At 39.7% G+C, this 21,353-nt stretch overlaps 1 protein-coding gene across 3 annotated transcripts in view; it reads right to left on the bottom strand.

Annotated features, from left to right (window-relative positions):
• The window catches only part of TAOK3 (TAO kinase 3), a 244,326-nt gene that overhangs the window by 206,950 nt on the left and 16,023 nt on the right, over positions 1–21,353 (bottom strand). The window contains exon 1 of one of the 3 annotated variants that reach the window (XM_036759661.1): positions 20,968–21,154. The exons of 1 other annotated variant lie outside the window; for it this stretch is intronic. The gene's annotated coding sequence lies outside the window, so the exon portion shown is untranslated. Of the gene's footprint in view, positions 1–917; positions 938–20,967; positions 21,155–21,353 lie in introns of those variants that run through there. One more of the 3 variants, XM_036759670.1, reaches the window with a different exon arrangement.

The following is a 21,353-nucleotide window of genomic DNA, read 5'->3' as shown; positions in this document are numbered from 1 at the left end:
TTATTCACCCTGCATGCAAGGCACTGGGGATATCAAAGAATCCAAGGTATGTCCATACTAACAGAGGCAACAAAGGGACATATCTATTTTGGTGAATATATCTGTGTATATATGGAATAAATGTAAAGAAAATAAACACAGAGTAGTTAATTAAAAGGTAGTTTGAGGAGGATGAAAAGTCCAGAAAATAAAGGTTCTTTGGCATTCTGTTCTGTTTTCTTTAAAACTAGAATATTTAAATATATACTAATATAATATGTGCATATATAAAATATTATATTATGTATAACTATATATAGTTTTTAAATATATTAGCATAGTATACAAATATCTACTTACATATAAATATATGCTATTTAAATGTATTAATGTGATATACAAATATCTACTTATGTATAAATATATAACATACAAGTACTAATATTTAAACATTTACTAAAATATTTAAAACTAAGAATATTTCACTTCTGATTACTAAACAGAGGGGGAGATAATGAACAAATATAAGGGAAAGCACTTTTAAAAGGTCAAAGGAACAACTGAAGTCTTGGTATTATTATGTTACAGGTGTATGAGTCTAGATTGCCTATCCTTACCGCCTGACTCGCACAAATAGCATTTAAAATTGAGACAATCTTTAATGCAAATCGCTAGCGGTCTAACAAACAAGAACTAGAAACAGAAAAATATTTTCCCCAAATGTTACCTTTCCTATCAATTTTTTCCTATGGCTTCTCTCAGCACCTATTAGCCTCTATTTCGTCATGCTTTAATTGCAAAGTATGATTTCTAACGTGCTGTTCTCCGGCTTCACTTTTGTTTTTCTTAATAAACCTGTCCTGCAGGATTCTTTCATTCCCCACTTGTTATTTTAATTCCAGACACCTTTTAAAAGCCCAACACCAAGAAACTCTCACCCCTCCATCCAGAGGCATCTGACTTAGTACTTGAGTCTTTCTTTCAGCTGGAGGATGTAAGAAGAGGGAAATCAAACTTCCTCATCACACATTTTCTTCAGACTCTTCCTCTCAGAGTACAAAGAGTCTCTTGGGGCTGCTGTCCAACCCACAGTGAGTAAAGAACTAGCAGTCTTCTTGAGTTGGGTGAGCATGATTCGTCGACAAGCAGGGCTCTATCATTTCTGTATCTCTTCCTTGATGGTGTGGGTACATGGCAAAACCTCACATAATTAGCACTGAGAAGGTCCTTTGTTTTGTCTAACACCAGATGCGTACTAACTATGGGACCCCGGGCCAATCTCTTAACTTCTGTGTGCCTCAGTTTCCTCGAGTAAAAAATAGGGGTAATAACAACTCCTACCTCCCCAATACAGTAGGCACTTAACAAATCCTCCCTCCCTTCCTTTCTTGCCTTCCCTCCCTTCCTCTTTTTTCTTCATCTGTTCTCTCCCTCCATCCCTCATTTCCCTTCATTCCTTCTTTCCCTTCTTCATTTTCTTCCTTCCCTCTCCTCCCTCCCTTTCCTTTCTTCCCTTCCTTTTTCCTTCATTATTTCCTTCCCTCCCTTTCTCTTTTTCCTTCATTCCCTCCCTCTCTTTCTTTTTCCTTTATTCCATCCCTCTTGCCTTCTTTCCTCCATTCCTTTCTTCTCTCATGTCCCTTCTTTCCTTCTTTTTCCTCTCTCTACTTTTTCTTTCTTCCTATTTTCCCCATAATAATCCATAACCACTCATTTCTCAAGGGTTCCATGTAGCCCAGGTTTTTATTGGTTTTGTCCCCCTTTCCCTCCTGGAGTAGCAGGTAGACAGCTGGCATTGAAGCCAGGAGGAAGTGGCTTCCATTTTGACCTCTGACACATACTGGCCATGTGACTCTTGCAAGTCATTTTATTTCTCTGAGCTCCAAGTACTCTTTACAATTCTAAATTGCAGAGAAAGCGATGACTTACATTAGCAGAGGGAGTTCCTTCACCTGGGAGTTCCATATACTAAGTGAAATCACAGGCCCAGTCCCTATTCCCTATTTCTACACTTCTTTACGTGTGCTTGGTCTTCTGCACCTCATTTAAAATCCAATTAAATATTTGAATTGTGAGGACTTTCCCAACACCTCTGCAAACAGTGCTGGTGCTAAATAAAACTGCCAAGTAGGTGAGGTTGGGCTTTGGAAGGGCCTTCTGCTCCCCAGATGCCGCCTCGACTTCCTCATCTGCTCCCTATCTCTTAAACTCCCATTTCTTCACAGTGCTGGCCAGGCATCAAAAGCCCAGCCGTCTGTTTAAACACAAATTAACTGAATAATTACAAATAACTGAGTAACATGTTTTGGCTATATTTGCATTTTTAAAAGGGGCTGTTTATTATATTGGAATAAATCTCTAACGGATGGAATTTCAGGCAATAGGAAATGATGTTTTGGGGATAAGGGACCTTCTGAACTCTTTTAAATCATACTATCTGCCTTTACTTTCTCTGGGTGGGTCCTATCAGTAAAGTCCCACAAGGGGATTTGTAACCCCTACACATCTGAAGGTTTTGGGGAAGCCATATTTCAATAGATCCCAGAGCTCACAGGCCTGGATACCTCTTCCATTAGTGTGGATTCCAACCCAATGCATCCAGGCCTTCTGGGATACTTATCTGTGACTTTCCATACATCCTTCATAGAGGATCTATCTATCATCCGGGGGCTATCTCCAGGCATCCTGATCTATAACTGGCCACTGGACTCAGGTGGTTGCAGAGGAGAAAGTGAGGCTGGTGACTTTGCACAGCCCTCCCTCACTTAAATCCAATTCATTTCCAAGTCATGACATCACCTTCCTGATGTTATGGTCCTCTTTGAGAATAAAGGACAGACAACAGCAGCATCTAGCATCCAACATGCCAGACCTTCCTTGATTCTTTTAATATTTTGTGGATGCCAGTGCAAAAGCAACCTGAATTGTGTCCTCTAGAGACATCACAAAGGCAGCAAACTGTTTCCAGTTCTGATGTCTCATATCTCAATTCCAATAGTTTCTTTTATGTTTCCTTGCATCTGAATGAATCAAGCCTTGTAATTTTGAGCAAGGTGGCCCCTTCCTATCACTGACTACTCCAGCCCACACTAATCCCTAGCTCTTCTCCAAATGGCTGGAGTTTGGTGGGCCTGTTCCACTCATTCTAGCAATTACACATCCTGCCTTCGGTAGCTGTCTGTCTAGAAGGTGAGGCTCTGCTCTCCAGGAAGATAAGATAGGTCTCTTTGGCTGTTTGAGAAGAATGGTCAATCTGCTGTTTGGACTCACCCAAAGTGGCTGGTAGAGTGCTGACCACCTATTAGGGGCTTAATAAATAACCAAACTGAAAATCCACAGAGGATGGGGGCTACCCCTGGGATTCCACTGGTAGAAGGCATTCCCAGGGCAAGAAACTCTCTCCACCAATGAAGGCTGGCAACTTCTCTGCAGCCTTTAATCTTAGAGAATTGTTTATATTGCCAAGAGGCAGAGGGTGGAGGAGGGAGGGAAAGAAAAGAAGGAAAGAAAGGAGAGGAGAAAAGAAGGATTCTTAAGTGCCATCTATGTGCCAGGCACTGTGCGAAGCACTTTACAAATCTTGTCTCATTTCATCCTCACAACCACCTTGGGATGTAGATGCCATTACTATTCTCATTTTACAGGTGAGGAAACTGAGGTAGACAGAGGTTAAGTGACATGTTCTACAAAGATAGGCTGGGACACAATTAGAAAGGGCTACTTTCTACTCCTCCTCCTCCTCACCCCTTTATCCTAACCTCAGCTGCTAGTACCTTTTCCTCTGAGATGTTCTTCCCATTGACTCTGTATATAACCTGTATAGACCTAGTTATTTACATGTTGTCTCCTCTCTGAGGTCTTGAGGGCAGGGAATGTTTTTACCTTTCTTTGTATCCCCAACGTAATTTCTGACACACAGTAAGAGCTTAATAAATGCTTCTTTTTCTTGACTGATTGAATTTATCACGGAGGCAAGACACGGTCACCAAAATTTCTTTAGTAGGGGAATGACACGGTCAAATCTGGGCTCTAGGGTTCTCTTTTGGGCAGCTGAGTGGAGAGTGGATTAGAGGGGAGAACTGAGGCAGACCACCAATGAGGAGACTCTCCGAGAGGAGTGATGAAGATATGAACTCGGTTAGTGGCTGTGGGAGTGGAGAGAAAGAGACAAATGCAAATGACATCATAGAGGTAGAATCAACACAGCTTGGCATCTAATTGCATACAGAAAACTTATCTTCATTCATTGATCGGAAGTTGGTACCTCTGAAGCAACTGATTTTGCCAATGATTTCTATGTAGTAAGGGCTAAAAGCTACCAGGATGTGAACTAGGAACAATCAGCCACATTTGATGCAAAGAGATCAAGAGAGCTAGCTATTCCTTCTTTAGAAACAATAAGCATATGTCACCATGGCTACTCTTAGCTAGGCTTCCCATTTACAAGCACGCCCTGCCATCACCCTGTATGTAAACTAGACGGAACTGAAACCAATTAGAACATGAGGATAGTCAGTTAACAAACAAATCAGGATCGCCATCCTCCTTAGTCTTAGTGCCTTTCCTCCAAGACTTTCTCTACTTCATCCTGTATCTATCTTGTTTGTTTATATTGGTTTGTGCATTGTCTCCCCCTACTAGAATGGGTTCTCCTTGGGAGCAGAGACTGTTTTTTGGTTTTGTTTTGTTGTTGTTGGTTTTTTTTTTTTTTTGCCTTTCTTTATAGCCCCAGGGTGCCTCAATCAAATACAGTAGGTACTTAATGAATGCTTCTTAATTTGACTTAGGGTCAAGATATTTTAAGGGATGAACACACAAAACATCCCAGTCAAAGCTACTGCTGAAGGGCTATCTTGGTCCTGACAGAAACCTGAAGGGTGCGAATGAATACATTTAACACTCGCAAAATCAAGTTCACACTAGATAGTTGTCTGTTTTACTGGAACACTCCCTACTTTGTTGGCCACTTCAGGAAGTAGGCCAAGCCATAAATACGTGCAGAGAATGAACTCTGACCGCCCATTGATAAGATTTCTTCCATAACAAGATTGAGTCCTTCACACTAATTATTCCATGCCAGGATGTTTCTGCTGCCACTCCACTTGTGCATGGGTTGAAATTCGCCATGTCTTGGTGGGAGGATGGGGGTGGGGCGAATGAGATGATTTCTCAGGGCTCTGATGATCTGGGGAAGGGCTTGGACAGAGACAATCTGCCTCCCTTTCACACCCCACCCATGTTGTTTAAACTACTTCTGCTAATTACCTCATCTGCACTTAATATTTGCCCAATAAAATATTAATCAAGGACGTCCACTAAAGTAATAAAAATCTCTCAAGTGCTTGTGTTAACATGTTCATTGCTCTTCTTGTCCTAATGATGAAATATTGTGGCTGTCTTTATTTCACTGTTATACTTAACCCTACTATCACAGAACTTTAAGGCTGGAAGTAACCACTAGGCTGTAGCTTAGCTGCTTTAAAAATATTATGCTATCATTTTGAGTGAGGGGGCAAACACGGGGAATCAGTCAATGTGTGGATTTGTATAATATCTGGTTAATATAAAAGTGCTATGTACCATAGCACTTTATTTAGAACTGTAATCATGTGAAGTAGCTTTCAGTTTACTTAGTATAACCTGAACTTTCAATGTAACCAGATTTGGTAAAGTTAACATTTCCTCTGATGTCCCCCAAAGATCACATTATAATGCAAGAAATCAGAGGAATGATACATATTATATAGTAACCTGAGTTTGAATACTGCTTTACTTTGTGTGACCTTGGACAAGTCATTTAACCTCTCTTGTCTCAGTTTCTTCATTTGTAAACAGGGGATAATTATAGCAAATATATTATATGGTTGTTGTGAGGATCAAATAAGATAACTTATTGGAAACCCTAAAGTGTTACATAAATGCTAATTATAATAATAATAGTTAACAGTAATTAATAATAATAATTGTAAGAATTGTCATCATCATCTTCATCCTCCAGGATTCTAAATGTTGACTATCAAGGAATAGTTATTATCCATAGAAATGTTCCCCAACAAGTCCAATAAATGTGGAATATTTTCAATTAGCAATCTAAAATGAGGAACGAGGCTGGAGTACCAGCAGTCAGGCCAATAATACAAACAAACAGGTGCTAACATTTTGCTAGGGCATTTGAAGGCCTTGGAGGTTCTTAGGTTTTCTGATGCATGTACATTATCAAGGCTGCTAACCAGGGGCTCTCCTTGGACAGGTTTGCGTGCACGCATGTGTTATGCAATGTCTTTTTCAGTGGCCTGTGGGTAATTTCCAGATAGCACTTAACCAGAAGCAAAATCTTGCAAGGAAAGCCCAAATCAGTCTTCAGAAATCCGAAGTTCTGGAGCGTTCCACCCCGTCAATACACAACACTCAACAAAGTCTTTGAAAAGCCTGCTAGAATTAATGAATACATATTCATTATCTGTTACATGCAAGACACTGGGGTAGGAGTATAATAAAATTTAATCATCTTAATAATATGCATTTATATAATACTTTAAGGTTTGCAAAGCATTTTCCATGATATCTCAAAGTAAATCAGCAAGTGAAAAACCTGACTTGGAAGGAGTTTTCAGAATAAAATTTCAGCTTGAAGCAAATACTTGAAGGAGACTAGCTGAGAGTTTTGTAAAGAGCACACAAAGACTGTGAATTGCTGAATTCTAGACTTTCTCTCTAACTGGCACATGGTTGAGGGTAAAATCTCCCAGTCCTACCCAGGACTTAACTTTTTCTGAACATTAAAAAAATAATAATTTAGAGAACTTCTGATCTAGATGAAGCCACATGCTGGTTAAATATTTTTTTAGTGGTTATTTCTTCTTTAAAATGTCCAGATGGTGATATCACCTCTGATTTTTTAAAAATTATTGATACATTTTGTTTGGACATAATTAATTCCCAACAAATCCCAATTCTCCCCATAAAGCAAGTCCCCTAAGCCAGCTAAGACAAACATCTCATAGGGAGGTAGAAACTGACTCTGTAGGTCACTTTGCATTTTTTACTGGTTAATAATAATAGCTAAGATTTATATAGTGCCTACTGTGTGCCAGGTACTGTGCACACATTTTTATGAATATTATCTCATTTGATTCTCACCACAAGCCTGGGAGGTAGGTCCTATTATTATCCCTATTTTAAAATTGAGGTTTTTGTTATTCAGTCATTTTTCAGTGGAGTCCAACTCTTCATGATGTTATTTGGGTCATTTCTTGGCAAAGATACTGGAGTGGTTTGCCATTTTCTTCTTCAACTCATTTTATAGATCCTCATCTATAACTGAGGCAAACAAGGTTAAATGACTTGCCCAGGGTCATACAGCAAGGAAGCATCTGAAGCTGAATTTGAACTCAGATCTTCCTGACTCCGGGTCCAGTGCACTATCCACTGTGCTTCGTTTATTGTTGTTAGCATTCTGCTTTTTAAGAGGGGCTATCTTATTTTTCCTCATGTTGGCTCCTCCATTCTTCCAAACCTGCTGACTCTTTAGTCTGTCTCCAAATATTTTTTCAACCTTTCTCCTGTGTATGGAATACCTCATAATTCTGATAAAGAAAAAGCAAGTTCCTAGGTACTGAAAAATAAGACAGAAGCACACCATATTTCATGAGAGGCAGACCCACTAAGGGCAAAGAAGATTGATCTGATGGGCATGCAAATCCAATACACATGCCTGCATTTGGGGCCGTTGTACAATGGCCAATCACCGCCATTATTCATGGTGAATGGCTGCCCCACAGGTTTATAGGGAAGACAGTATAGGTTGGCACCTGGAAACTCAGTACCACGATCTTCAAATTTTGATAAGAGAGGGGATTCCAGTTTAGGAAACAGTACTGCCAGCCTGACTTTTCTCAGATGTGATGAATGACAAGATAGGTAGGCATTGGCTCCAACTTTCTAATCCCTTAATGACACACATTTTTATACCACATCAGGGGTAAAAAATGGTTCGAATTTTTCTTTCCAAAGTAGCTACCACCAAATAGTTGTAAACTTCTTTGACATAAGAATAGGGCTTGAAGTTTTCATGCATCCAAGTATTCATCAAAGCTATCACCACGACTCAATCATGCTTTAACCCATGGCACTGTTGTTTCTTATTGGATGGCCCCTTCTCCATACTCACACTACTACCACTTTAATTCAGGTCCTCCCCCCTTCTTGGACTATTCCAACAGCCCTCTAATTTATTTCTCTGCCTCAAGATTCTCCTTACTTCAATCTCTCCTCTGGCTCAGTTACCAACAGGATTTTCCTAATGCTCTGATGCACCCACATCACTGCCTCCATTCAATGTGTCCCATGGTGCTCCAGTGTGTCCCTATGACCTCCAGGATCAAATATATTGTCCTCTGGTGTTTAAAGCTCTCCATAGTCTGGACCCTTTCTTATACTTGCCTCTCTTCTGCACACTCTCTAATCAAGCCACACTGACAGCTTGCTCTTCCTAATGTCTTCCCCAGTCTAGAATGGTTTTCCTTATCATCTCCACTTCCTTTTGCTTCCTTGGCTTCCTTCAAGACCCACCTTCTGCAGAAGGTTCCTCCTGGGGTGTATATGCCATCAATCGTCTTCAAAAATGAAGGATGAACAACTGGTTCCTCCCCTGTGAGTCTCCTGAGATTACCTTCCATATATTCTTCATGTATCTCATTTGTACCTCGTTATTTTTGTCTCCCCCACTAAACTTTGGCTCTTTGAGGGAAGGGACAGTGCTTTTGCCTTTCTTTGTATTCTCAGCGCTTAGCATAGTCCCTGGCACAGAAGATGCAGCATTTAATAAATGCTTGTTAACTGAGTGGCAACCCACTGACCTCTAGCTCTCTTTCTGTCATGATTTTTCAAGCTCAGGGCAGCTCCATCTTAAATATTTGCACAGTTTGTTTTCATTCTCTAGTTGCATTTCCCTGTTCAGGTCCTTCCTGAGCTTGTGCTGGTTAATACCCACGCACTCCTTCTCCTACTCAAGGTTAATTTAAAATTTAATCTGGTTCTCCAAGGCATTGGTGAGTTGTCACTGGCAAACATAGTAAGTATAGTCTTTTCAATTATCTAAGTCATTAATGAAAATGTTAAAAAGTATTGGGCCCAGGACCAACTGCTCCCAGGAGATATACTATGCTTAGCCTAAGGATGATCCAAATCCTCTTTCTAGGATGAACTCTCTAACTAACCAACTGTATTCCCAGGCCAGGGATTAGAATCTGGAGAAACTTAGTTTGCATCCTCCCTTTGGAATCTGACTAGCTGTGTGATTCAGTTCAACTCACCTGATCTCTCTATGTCTCAGATTCCTCATATCAAAAATGAGTATAATCTCAGCTGTAATACTAACTTTGCAGAGTTCTTGTGAGGTTCAAATGAAAGAATGCAGGTTAAAGTGTTTGCAAGCCTTAATGCCCTTTGTAAATGTCAGCTAGTCTTAGCAGAATTCCCACTTGATGATAGAATGAATTCCCCAAAGCAGAGGGGAGTGCTGACTTTCTGAGGTTCTACCTCACATCCATCAAGATCAGCAAAAGTGACCAAAAAAGGAAAATGATAAATGATGCCGTGTTGGTAGAGCTGTGAATGGGTCCAACCACTCTGGAAAGGAGTTTGGATTATAACCAGAAGGTTACTAAACAGCGTACGTTCTTTGACCCAGCTTTACCTGCTAGGTCTATACCGAAAAGGTGTCAAAGAAGGAGGAAAAGGTCCCTTATGTACAAAAATATTTATAGTAGCTCTTTTTGTGGTGGTAAAAAAAAAAAGAACCCTGAAAACTAAAGGCCTGCCCATCAGCTGAGGAATGTCTGAATAATTAATGGGGAGTGCTATCGAGCTCTAAGAAATGAGGAAATAGAGGATTTCAAAGAGATATGGAAAGAGACTTAAATGAACTCTTACTGAGCCAAGTAAGCAGAACTAGGAAAACAATTTACACTCTAACATCAATACTAGAAAAATGAGTATTTCTGAGGACTTGTGCGCACTGCTGAAGAATGAAATGACAGGAACCAAGTGAACAATTTATACAATAACAACACTGGAAAGTCAAACAACTTCGAAATCTGTAGGAACCATAATCAAGGCAACAGCCAGTCAAGATTCCAGAGGACCAATGATTAAGCAGACAATTCTACTTCCTGACAAACAGGTGATCCATTTACGGGGCAGAATGAGATTTCCCTGCCCTCCTTACACACACACATATAGCCCACAAGGTAATTTCTTTTGCCTGTTAGAAGGAATTTATCTTTCTTCACTTCTTTCAATGGATAGAAAGACAGGAGGGAGAAAAAATAGATTTCCGTTTTAAAAAAAAATTAAAAACAGAGAAGATGAAGGAGTGCTATGGTTAGAAATGGGCTGTTGCATGCCCTTTCAGAGGAGATCTCTATTGTTAATGTTACTTAATTATTTTACTTTGTTACCAGAGACCCAGCATGGGAGTAACCTAGGGATGTTTATATTATAAAAACAAAATGCGGTCAATAAAAAAATTTTTTAAATGCAAAAAATCCTATATAAAAGGTAAAAGGTATATATGATGAAGTCCTTCCTTTGCCTTTATAAGCCAACAAATACAAGACATACACAAGGCAGACACAAAGGAAGCTTGCATGAGAAGGGACTAGCAGTTGGGGGGTGGGACCAGGAAGGGACTTCTGTACAAGGTGTCATTTGTGCTGAGCCTTGAAGGAAATCAGAGACACCGAGAGTGAGGAGGGGAGGATTCCAGACATGGGAGACAGCTAGTGCAAAGGCCTGGAGGAGAGAGATGAGGAGTCATGTGTGAGGAACAGCAAGAAGGTCAGTATGATTCTATTGCAGAATGCATGGAAGGGAGTAAGATGTAAGGAGACATAGGAAGGGACTGGGTTGCAAAGGGCTTTTAATGTCCAGAAGAATTTATTTTATCCTAGAAGTAATGGGGAACCATTGGAATTTATTGAATGGAGGGGTGACCTGGTCAGATACACACTTTAGGGGGGAAACCCACTTAGGTAGCTTTGTGGGCAAAAGGCTTGAGCTAAGGAGATCAATTAGGAGGCTACTGAAATAGCACAGATAGAGATGCTGAGGAGCCTGAACTCCACTGGGGCCTGGGGAGTAGACAGAAGAAGGTATGTGTGAGAAAAGTTGGAGAGAAAGAAGCAACAAGGTTTGGCAACTGATTAAGTCTATGGGGTGAGAAGAGGATGCTACTGAGGTTCTAAACCTGTGTGGCTGGAAGGACAGTGGATGGTGCCGACAGACAGCTGGCACAGTGTATACATTACTAAGCCTGTAGTTAAGAAGACTGGAATTCCAATCTGGCCTCACATACTTCCTAGCCATATGACCCTGAGCAAGTCACTTTAACCTCTGTTTACCTTAGTTTCTTCAACTGTAAAAATGGAGATCATAACAATACCTCCTAAAATTTGTCATATGAGGATCAAATGAGATATTCGTAAAGTGCTTAGGCACAGTGCCTGGCACATAGTAGGTGCTTAATAAATTCTCATTCCCTTCCCCTTCTCTGGTGCCTTGGACAGTAATAGGGAAGTGTTGAATGTGAGTGGGATGTGAGACAGAAAGAGATAATGAGTTCTGTTTGGAATGTGCTGGGTTGGATATGCCCAAAGAACATCCAGGTTGAAATGTCCAATGGCTATTTGGTGAGGTGGGACTGGAGGGCAGGAGAGACACTAGATAGGGGAGTCATTTGCATAAAGGTAAGTGAACCCAGGAGAGCTGATGAGGTCATCCAGTGAGAGAATACAGAAAGAGAAGAGGGCCTGGGAGACATTCCTGGTCAGTGGGTGTGCCATGGAGGATGAATCAGCAAAGAGTGAGGAGTGGTCAGACCAGTAGGAGGAAGCAAGAGAGAGCAGTCTCTTGAAAGTCTAGAAAGGAGAGAACGTCCCAGAAGAGAGGGTGTTGGATGGTGTCAAAGGTTGTAGAATGACAACGACTCAGAAAAAAATGCCATTAGATTTTACAATTAAGAAGTCATTGGTAACTTTGAAGAAAGTCATTTCAGTTGAGGCATGAGGTTGCAAACCATATTTCAAAGGAGTGAGCACGGAATGCCATGTTGGAAAATTATTCTATCTTGTTATTGAGGCAGAAATAGGAGGAGCCATCATTTGGTTCAAAACAAAGAACTTTCTAATCAACACAAGTGACAAAAAAAGGAACAAATGAACTCTATCATGACAAAAATGAGTTCCTCATCAGATCAAGAATTATGCTAGATGACTCCTAAAATCCTTTCTCAAACTAAGCTCCTATGATCCCACATTTAGTTAGAATTTAAAAGATATATATATATATATTACATATATATATATCTTAATGTCTATGTAGGTGTGATTTATTATGATCATACATTAAAATAATTTGACCTAAACTGCCTAATCACAAACCTAGTCCCTTAAGAAATTCTACTACTTCAATAATTTGGTATAAAGAGGGTGGGAGAGAGGCTAATTGAGTCATATGTATCTGAAAAAGCTTCTTATATTTTCGCACTGAGTTTCTATCCAATCATCCAGAAATGAAGAAGTTATGTTAGAATAAAAGAATATCACCTAGCAGTTATACTGCAGACAATATGGAGATGCTCACAGAGCAGTATGTTACATATTTAAGTCTAATCCTAATACTATTCTCGAAGCACAAAAAGGAATAAATATCGTCCCCCTTTTCCAGACTCAGAAAGGTTAAGCAATTTTTCTAAGGTCACATGGGAAGCTTGAGACATAATCAGGAATAGAAACCCGGTCTTTTGTAATCCTAATTTAATTGTTTTCTCCTTTAGACCATGCTAAGCCCATTTTAGAAGTACGGGACTCTTATAGGAAAAGAGTGGGCAAACTGGAAAGATGTCTTAAGTGGAGAAACTTACTTTCCTAGCACTATCATAATGTTGAATGTTAACTAAAATAGAGACATGGAGATTTTTTTTCTTTTGCTTCTATCTACACATGGTATTAAGCAACTAGACAAAAATCAAAACCTTCTCTAAAATCTGGACCTTATCTTTCTCGTTTAGTGAAGTTTAGAAAAAAGTGAAAAGTTATATGAAATTGAAACAAACTCTCAACCAAAACCTTGATCCCAATAGCGATGATACCCAAATGCTCTCCCCAGTCAACTCTTCTTTTAGGATCTCCTTTAATTGCTATTTTTGTTGCTATTTAGTAGCATCTGACTCTTCCTGACCCCATTTGGGGTTTTCTTGGCAAGGATACTGGAGTGGTTTGTCATTTCCTTCTCCTGTTCATTTTAGAGATGAGGAAACTGAGGCAAACTTGCTCAGTAGTAGGTGCCTGAGACTGGATTTGAACCCATGCCGATGAGTCTTCCTAATTCCAAGCCCAGTGCTCTATCAAGTATCACTTCATAATGAGACTGTGCCAAATTGTCTCAGTTGTTATTGAGTGGTCTTCCCACACCCAAATAACTTTGTAAACATTTTTCTAATCATTTCTATGCATAGTTTTCCCCTTAGTAGAATGTGAACTCCTTAGGGGCGGGGGCATTGTTTTGTCTTTGGATCTCTCGAACTTATCATTGTGCCTAGTACATGGTAAGTGTTTAAAAATGCTTGCTGAATTGAGGAAAGGTAACAAGTGCCCTAGAAAGTATCATTTTATATATTTGTTTTCAAAAAAAGGAAATACATTAACCTTACATCTCATTGTCAGAGTCTTCTCCTTGCTAAGGCTATCAGTTGCATAGAAGGTGCTGACCTGCATCAGTAAGAGGGCTTTCTTTTTTTGCAAAGTTCCTCAAATCACTGAAATCAGAGATCCAGTCCCTAGCCCTCTGACCATCAGAAATGGTTTGATTAGCCTCACCTACCTGTAAATAGAAGTTAACAGTCCTTTCCCAAATTGGAGAAACATTAAGGGTTATTTCAAACCATTAGAAATGTTGACTCTGGCTTCTGATAAGCAGGATAAACAAACTCCTACCCACACTGGGACTAGTTTTTACTCCCCTTCCCTGTCTTCTAATGGAGTCAGCCAGTGTTATGTTAGGCACTATAAAGAATATCTCATATAAGACAGGACCCCTCATCTCCAGAATTTTGCTTGCAAGCTAGTTGGGAAGAAAAAGCTAACAGGAAAAAAAAAACAGAGGGTAAAATAAGACACTAGGTAATTAAATGGTAATTATGTGCTATAAGACTATAAGGGTTAGACAGGTCTAGAGGAGAAAGTGAGTAAGGAATCCTGGGGTAGTTGAAGAAGGCTCCTGAAGAAGGTTTGGTGCATGATCCCTGAAGTATAGAAAGGAACTTAAAAAAGAGCAGGAATGAAAGATTAGTGGAAGCAACAATGCGAGAGCAAAGGAATGGAGGTCAAAGATCACAGAGTCACAGATTTTGAGCTGAAAAGGACCTCAGAGATTGTGAAATCCAACCAGGTCATTATAGATGAGAGGCTGATGTGGAGAGAATTAAGTGATTTGCTAAGATCAGATATCAACTAAGTATCTTTCTGAGGTGGGATCTAAACCCAGCTCTTCTGGATTCCAATTTAAGTACTCTATCCACCACACAGTGTAGTCTACATTCACTGAAATGAGCATTTGTGGACTGAAAAGGAAGTGGATCTGACTGAAGAAGAAGCACAGTTGAGATATAATGGAAAATGAAGTTAGACAGGTAGGGTGGAGTCAGGTTATTGAAGGCCTTAAGGCAGGAAGGAAGTTGAGAATTAATGTTTTAGGGGGAAAAAAGGAGACACTAAAGGTTTTTTGATAAGAGAGTGACATCATTGGAGGGCTGTATGAACAAGGTTAATTGGGCTGTGGTAAGCGGGCTGGACTGGAGGGGAAGGGTGAGGAGGACATCCAGAAGATAAGGTTAGTGGGGCTAAGAAAGGAGAGGTTATAGATCACTTGTCTGCAACAATTAGAAGGAAGTGGTTCTGGGACTTGGGACTGATTGGAATCTATAACTAAGCAAAGGGATGGGACTAGTCAAAGATGACTCCATGGGAGTGGGAGGGTGCCAGCATGACACAGTAGAAAGAGAATTGGGTTTTGGGTGGAACACTCCTAGGTCTTCCTATGACTACATATGTGACTTTGAACCTGTCACTTGACTCCTCTGGGCCTCAGTTTCTTTATCTTTAAAATAATGATGTTGATGATGGTTAAGGTCCCTTTTAGCTCCGAACCTGGGGAACTCTGAGTTAGGGAATATTTGAACTTTCATGCCATTGGCAGAGTCTGGACCTCACAGTTAGCTGTGTAACAAGTTTTTTTGTGTTTATCACAAATAAAGTAACATTTGTGGCACTAAAAAGCTTATAGGAAATGCAATTGATTTTTCTAGATTTTTTTTTTTTAGAACTGGGGGGATTTGAGAGATCATCGGATCCATGTTCTTAATTGACATCTGAGGAACTTGAGAAGTTATGTGACTTGCCCAGGGTCATAAAGTGTGGCTCCATAGCAGAGCCAGGGCTAGAATTCAAGTGTTTTGCTCCAGTTTGTTTCCCATAAAACTCGGTATTCATGCCCCTCCCGCAATTTAGGCAGGGCTTGACTGGCCGATTCCAAGAGCCAACTACTCTTTTGAACATAGGTGGGCCACTTTCCATAGGCAGGTAAGTTGCAAACATGAAGACTGAGCAACCTCCATAGGGACTTTAATAGTGAAAGCAGAGAAGGTGCCTCCCCTTTCTTGCTGCCAGCCTAGTATATATTTCCCCTCACCTCCTTAGACTCAGCAAAAAGGGTTACCTGATCTGTGAGATCTTGGGAGATACCCCTAGTTTTAAGCCTGGAAAGTAGCTTGCTAGTGACCCACTTCAGAGGAAAAACAGATAGCTACTATTGAAATGAATAGAAAGGATGAATGTAGAAAACACAAAACACTTGTATACCTCACAGAAACAGCTTACCAGTTTTTGTTTAGCTATCAAATGAAGGAATCCTTTCTTAACTAAAAGGATCAGTTCCTAAAATGAAATTTGATTACTGCCAGTCCTTCCAATTTATTTATTTTTTAAACCGTGAATAAAATTTCCTTTAAACAAATGACAACTGATTCCGATCCCCAGTTAGAATGAATATTCCACCACCTTTTCCCGGATAAAAGGGAGTATGAGAATGCAAAAGAAACCTGAGGAACACAAAACACTATCTCTTTCTGGAATCATTCTCTGATAGAGTTGTGAATGATTATGTATGAAAGATGTGAGACAAGAATCAAAACAAGACAGGTACCATATTTGAAAGTCTTGGGAGTCCGCTAGTATGGTTATTATTCCCTTCACCAGTGCTGATCACAATGCCTACAAGACTCAGGAGGCGATCTTTGGGGAAAACTGTAACTAACAACAAAAAAAAAGTTCCTCATTTTGAGGCCAATCTGGTGGTGAGCTTATCTGTATTAAGCTATACTGGTTCTCAGACATATAGGTTATCCCTGGATCTGTCTCTTATTACTAGCTGGCATTTATAATAGTACTCTAAGTTTTGAACGATGCTTTACATAGATTGTCTCATTTGGACCTCATAATAGCCTGGCAAAGTAGGTGCTGTTACTATCCTCATCTTCTTGATGAGGAAACCGAGGCTAAGAGAAGAAAAGTGACTGTCACAGGGTCCCATAGCCAGTAAGTATCCAAGGTATGATTTGAACTCAGGTATTCCTGGCTCCAAATCCTGTGCTGTTTGCATTGTACCAAACCTCTCCATGTTGGTGGAATGTTCCCAAGCTTACAATCTGCTGACAAAGATAATCCAGAGTCACCAATTAAAAAAGCACCTATTAGGTGTCTACTATGTGCCAGGCACTGTGCTACATGCTAGAAATGAAAAAAGAGGCAAAGGATGGTCCCTACCCTCATGGAGCTTATAATCTGATGGGAACAAGATGAAGATGAAAAAGACTATACAATCTCAGTATTAGACATCAATGCTTCAAGAACCTGCCATTTTAGTGGGGTAGGTCTGCCCTCCCTCCAATGCAAATGGTGATTCCCTCCATATCTAAGCAGACAGTTTATGAGAGTCACTGTAATGCAAAAGTCTGCATTTATGTAATACATAACTTCAATTTTATCTTCACAACCATGTAAGGTAAGCAGTACAAGCATTACAGCTCCCATTCACAGATGAGGACACTGAGGCCAAGTGGGTGACTTGATTGGCAAAGCTGGATTCAAGCTCAATGAATCTCTATTAATAACCTTGGATGATCCACAAATAGCCAACAAATTAACCAACCAACCAACCAAATACTTCATGTATCCAGCACAAGTCCCAAGAAGGATGCCTACTGGCCCATGTTGCAGGAGAATTCTGAGACTCACCATGAGCCTTGCAGAGGAGATCAGTCACCCTGGAATTGAGTGAGCTGTGAGTTGTATTTTAAGACAGCAATGCAGCAGACTAGGAAAATTGTAGGGTTATGAAATCATAGACTTAGAGCTGGGAGACCCTGAGAAGCCACTAAGATCAAGCCCCTCATTTTACAAATGGGGAAACTGAGGTAGAGAGAGGTTAAATGACTTGTCCAGGGTCACACAGATAGTGAGTAAATAAGAGTCACAGATTTAGAGTTGAAAGGGCCTCTCCTAAAAAGGTCTGACACTGCTGTGGATTAAGAGGGGACTTTGTGCCTCCCAAATATAGTCGATAGTCTTCCTATGATTTCTCTTTCTCAATGCTTATGGACACTGGTGACATTTAAAAAGGAATACTCTTGAAATTTTAATACAACAGAGCCAAGACTAATTTGGGTTGTCTGGGGTCCTACATAGAATAGACTGGTGGCCATATTCTAATTTCTACTCAGTGGAAGCCCACATTATTAAAAACTGGAACCTTAGTGGAAAAACCAACCAATTAGTAGCAATAAGCATTTACTAAGCACTTACTATATGCCAGGCAGTGACCAGAGAGGGCCTTGTGACCCTGAAATATAAACTAGCCCCTTTAATTCTCTTCTTATCAAACACATCCACAAGAACTGAAATTTCTAATAATAACTACAAGCTGTAATTCCCTCTTTGAGTATCTGGGCAGAAATACTGTATTTCCTCCATCAAACTTCCTTTTATGTTGCAACACCAAGAAACTTACTTTTAACCTGAAACCAGAACAATCCAGAGCCATAAATTTGTCTTTAGGAACAACATAATATGCATGATTTATGTAAATGAAGCCTGAAGCTTCACATTCCTATTTAAAGTATTTTAATTGGTGAATAAGAGGATTTGTCCATTTACAATTGGAATGAATGTATCCCCTCCTTTCCCCTTCCCCATTAGGCAACACATCTAGTCCATGCAGACATCTGGCTTCTGTGGGACACCCTACTGTCTAATATGGCCAATCAGATCTTTGAGGACCATCTAGATCGAGCTTGGTCACAGCCAACTTGTGGAATAGAGGGCAGTGACTACGTCAAACCTCATCACCCCTGTGTTTCAGTGAGCTCTACTGTGAACTGGTCTGTGGATTCGGCAGATATTGGGGAAAACTGACCAATCTATTTAAAGGAGAGAGTATGCGATTTGAACCTTTTTGGTTAACAGGATCTTTCCCTCTCCCCTTTCTCCAGCTATTCTGTAAGCCAACAACAATGGTTACTTCTGGGAAATCCCTCTGCATACAAAAGAATCAAGTCAGCCTCTTTCTCCATAAACAGCTTCTAACCAACTTCCAGTTAGATCTACTATGGTAATATAAAACTGAAAGAGATACTTATATGATGGATGCCTCTCTATGAAGTTACTGCTTCAGCTAATTTCTGGTCTTAACAGTCTTTGGTAAACCTCAAGAAAATGTGCATACGGGCTATGAAAAAGAGGAAAACAACTATGAAGACATTACATCTCAAAGACAGAAATATGAAAGGGTTTTAACTTCCTCTCCCTATACCCTTGGAACAAAACCCACAAATCAGTAACGTCAGTTGTAAATGTTCCTTGGGTGAAAACGCAAATGTTTTCTCAGGCATATTATACTTCACACTCCTAACATGTGAAGTCTCAAACCCACTCACCATCTAGTTCTATGATATTAGCAAATTCCCTTGTTCCAGGAACCAAATTAAAAAGGTAAAGAACTATGAAGGTTTTTTTTCCTCATAGTTTGTGAAATATTTTAGGGGCTAACTTAAATACTTAACATCCACAATGTGAGATTGAAAATAACATCCATACTGCAATTAAAAATCCTGACTTTTCTACTTTATTCTCCATCCCTGTGCCCACTGGGTTGGTATTATTTATCTTGTATCTAGTTTGTTTGTATGCAGGCATTTGCATGTTGTCTTTCTCATTAGACTCCTTGAGAGTATGGACTGTCTTTTGTTTTTCTTTGTATCTCCATCACTTAACATAGTGCCTGGCCCATAATAGGTTGTTAATAAATGTTTATTGCCTATTACTCTTTGCTGAAATATTTGGTGCTGGGAGATGGGTAGGAACTGGATATACGATTTCATTGGCATAGATAAGGAATCTCTCTCCACTAATGGAGGTTAGAACTCTTGCTGTAATCCACAATCCTTTAGAAAGAGTAACCAAGAGGACAGACTCAGCCATTATGTGTGGGACTTGATCCCAGGTTCTCCTGGCTTTAAGGCCAGATCTTCATCCCCTATGCCAGCTGATGTGACTGTATTTAAAAACACAAAAACCAAAGGTTATGTTGTAGGAAGTAAATGTGACTCCTGGTTTCTATCATAGGCTTTGACTCCTATCCCTGCTACTGAATTTGATATTTCTTTACAACTTTTGTCTCATTGACCCTTTCTATAAAAGAAGTACAACACAATGAACCACTGCAAAAGATTTTATAGGATATCAAAATTAAACAATGGTAACAGAAAAATGTTGAACAGCGGGTTTTAAAATTTTCCCATCAAAGTTGTCACATATAAGCACAAATATTTTCCAACAGCACAAACTGACCTTTTTATTTTTTGCAGCAACATCTTTTAACACACTGAAAGTTTTGTTGTAACCTTTTCTGACAGAATTCTGAAGTTCAATTTATGACACACAGTTTACTCCTTTTATACAAGTAAAACAAAAGTAGGCAGAGATCAAATTTTACAAAAGAAGAAAGTCCTACTACCCGGTTTAGGAAGAGCAAACAAATAGAGGAACAGAGAAATTTAAATAATTGTTCACAACTTGACTTTGATGCTTAGGGTATAATGAACCCGAAACTCAATAAATGGAAAACTTAATCGCTCCTATTCAGTAGTAAAGTTAAGACATGACTCATACCTTAATCTGATATGCAGTCTCAAACAGAAAAGTCAAAATGATCACTTTTCAGATTGTTCCATATCTGTATGTTCTTTCTTAATCCAAAGGATAGCAGACATCAGAATTCCCAATATTTAGCCAATACAATCTACCCAGAAATTATTTTCTCAGAAAGAAGTTGGAGCGGGGAGGGGGGGGGGGCGCTTATTCATTAATGTAGAATAAAACCTGACTCATTTTTGAGAGGCAAAAATGAACACATGCTACCAAGCATCTTCACCCTGAGAAAGGAAGTTATTACAAATGCTTAGTTTTCCGAATGAGTGTTAGTTAAAGTGACTACTTCCTGGTCAGAGACGGCACTAAATAAATGCATTTGAAAATGAAATCTTAAAATTCAAATCTCGTAAAAAGAACTTTCCCCCATGTCACTAAAATGCTATTATTCAACTCCATCTCATTCTCCAGCCTTCACAGAACATCAAGCTTGTTCAAAGAAAGCTGAAATGTCTCTCCTGACAAAAAGCTACTAAATGTTCTTGGCATTGAAAGTGACCTAGACCAGGGCCACGACAGTGGGAACACTAATTATAACATCTTACCATTATGGACAAACATATTGATTTTAAAAATGAACTGGGTTCCCACTGAATGCTACCATGAAGGGCTACAGGAAGAAACGTTAGAAAGCAGACAGAGAAATCAGATTAAAAGGATAACTCACCAGTTCTTTGGCACTGCAGGGAATTAAAATAACTGCTCTCATGGGCCACTTGTCAAACTGTTAAAAGATTCCCCATTAAACACCCATCAAAACAAAAACAACAAAAAACAAACCAGATGACTCCACAAGGAACTCTTCTATAAGCCTCACAAGGAACTTCTGATAAAAACAGCACCCACTGAGAACTGAACATTTCTACCAGCATTGCAAGCTTAAGTATTTCCTGTTACCACCACTCCTATTGGTTCCCACAGGTGCAAGTGCCTATGGGCTGCTTATCTTGCCTTCCTTAAACCAACCAGCTAAAGGAGATTTAAGGCTGACCCAAGTCAATAAATTTTTCTGGAGGGCTAGGAAGTATTGGCTTCAAATTTACTTTAGTAAAT

Source organism: Trichosurus vulpecula, chromosome 1 (assembly GCF_011100635.1).
Source record: "Trichosurus vulpecula isolate mTriVul1 chromosome 1, mTriVul1.pri, whole genome shotgun sequence".
Taxonomy (NCBI): domain Eukaryota; kingdom Metazoa; phylum Chordata; class Mammalia; order Diprotodontia; family Phalangeridae; genus Trichosurus; species Trichosurus vulpecula.
The sequence above is the reverse complement of the archived record's forward strand: the minus strand, read 5'-3'. Positions and strand labels throughout refer to the sequence as shown.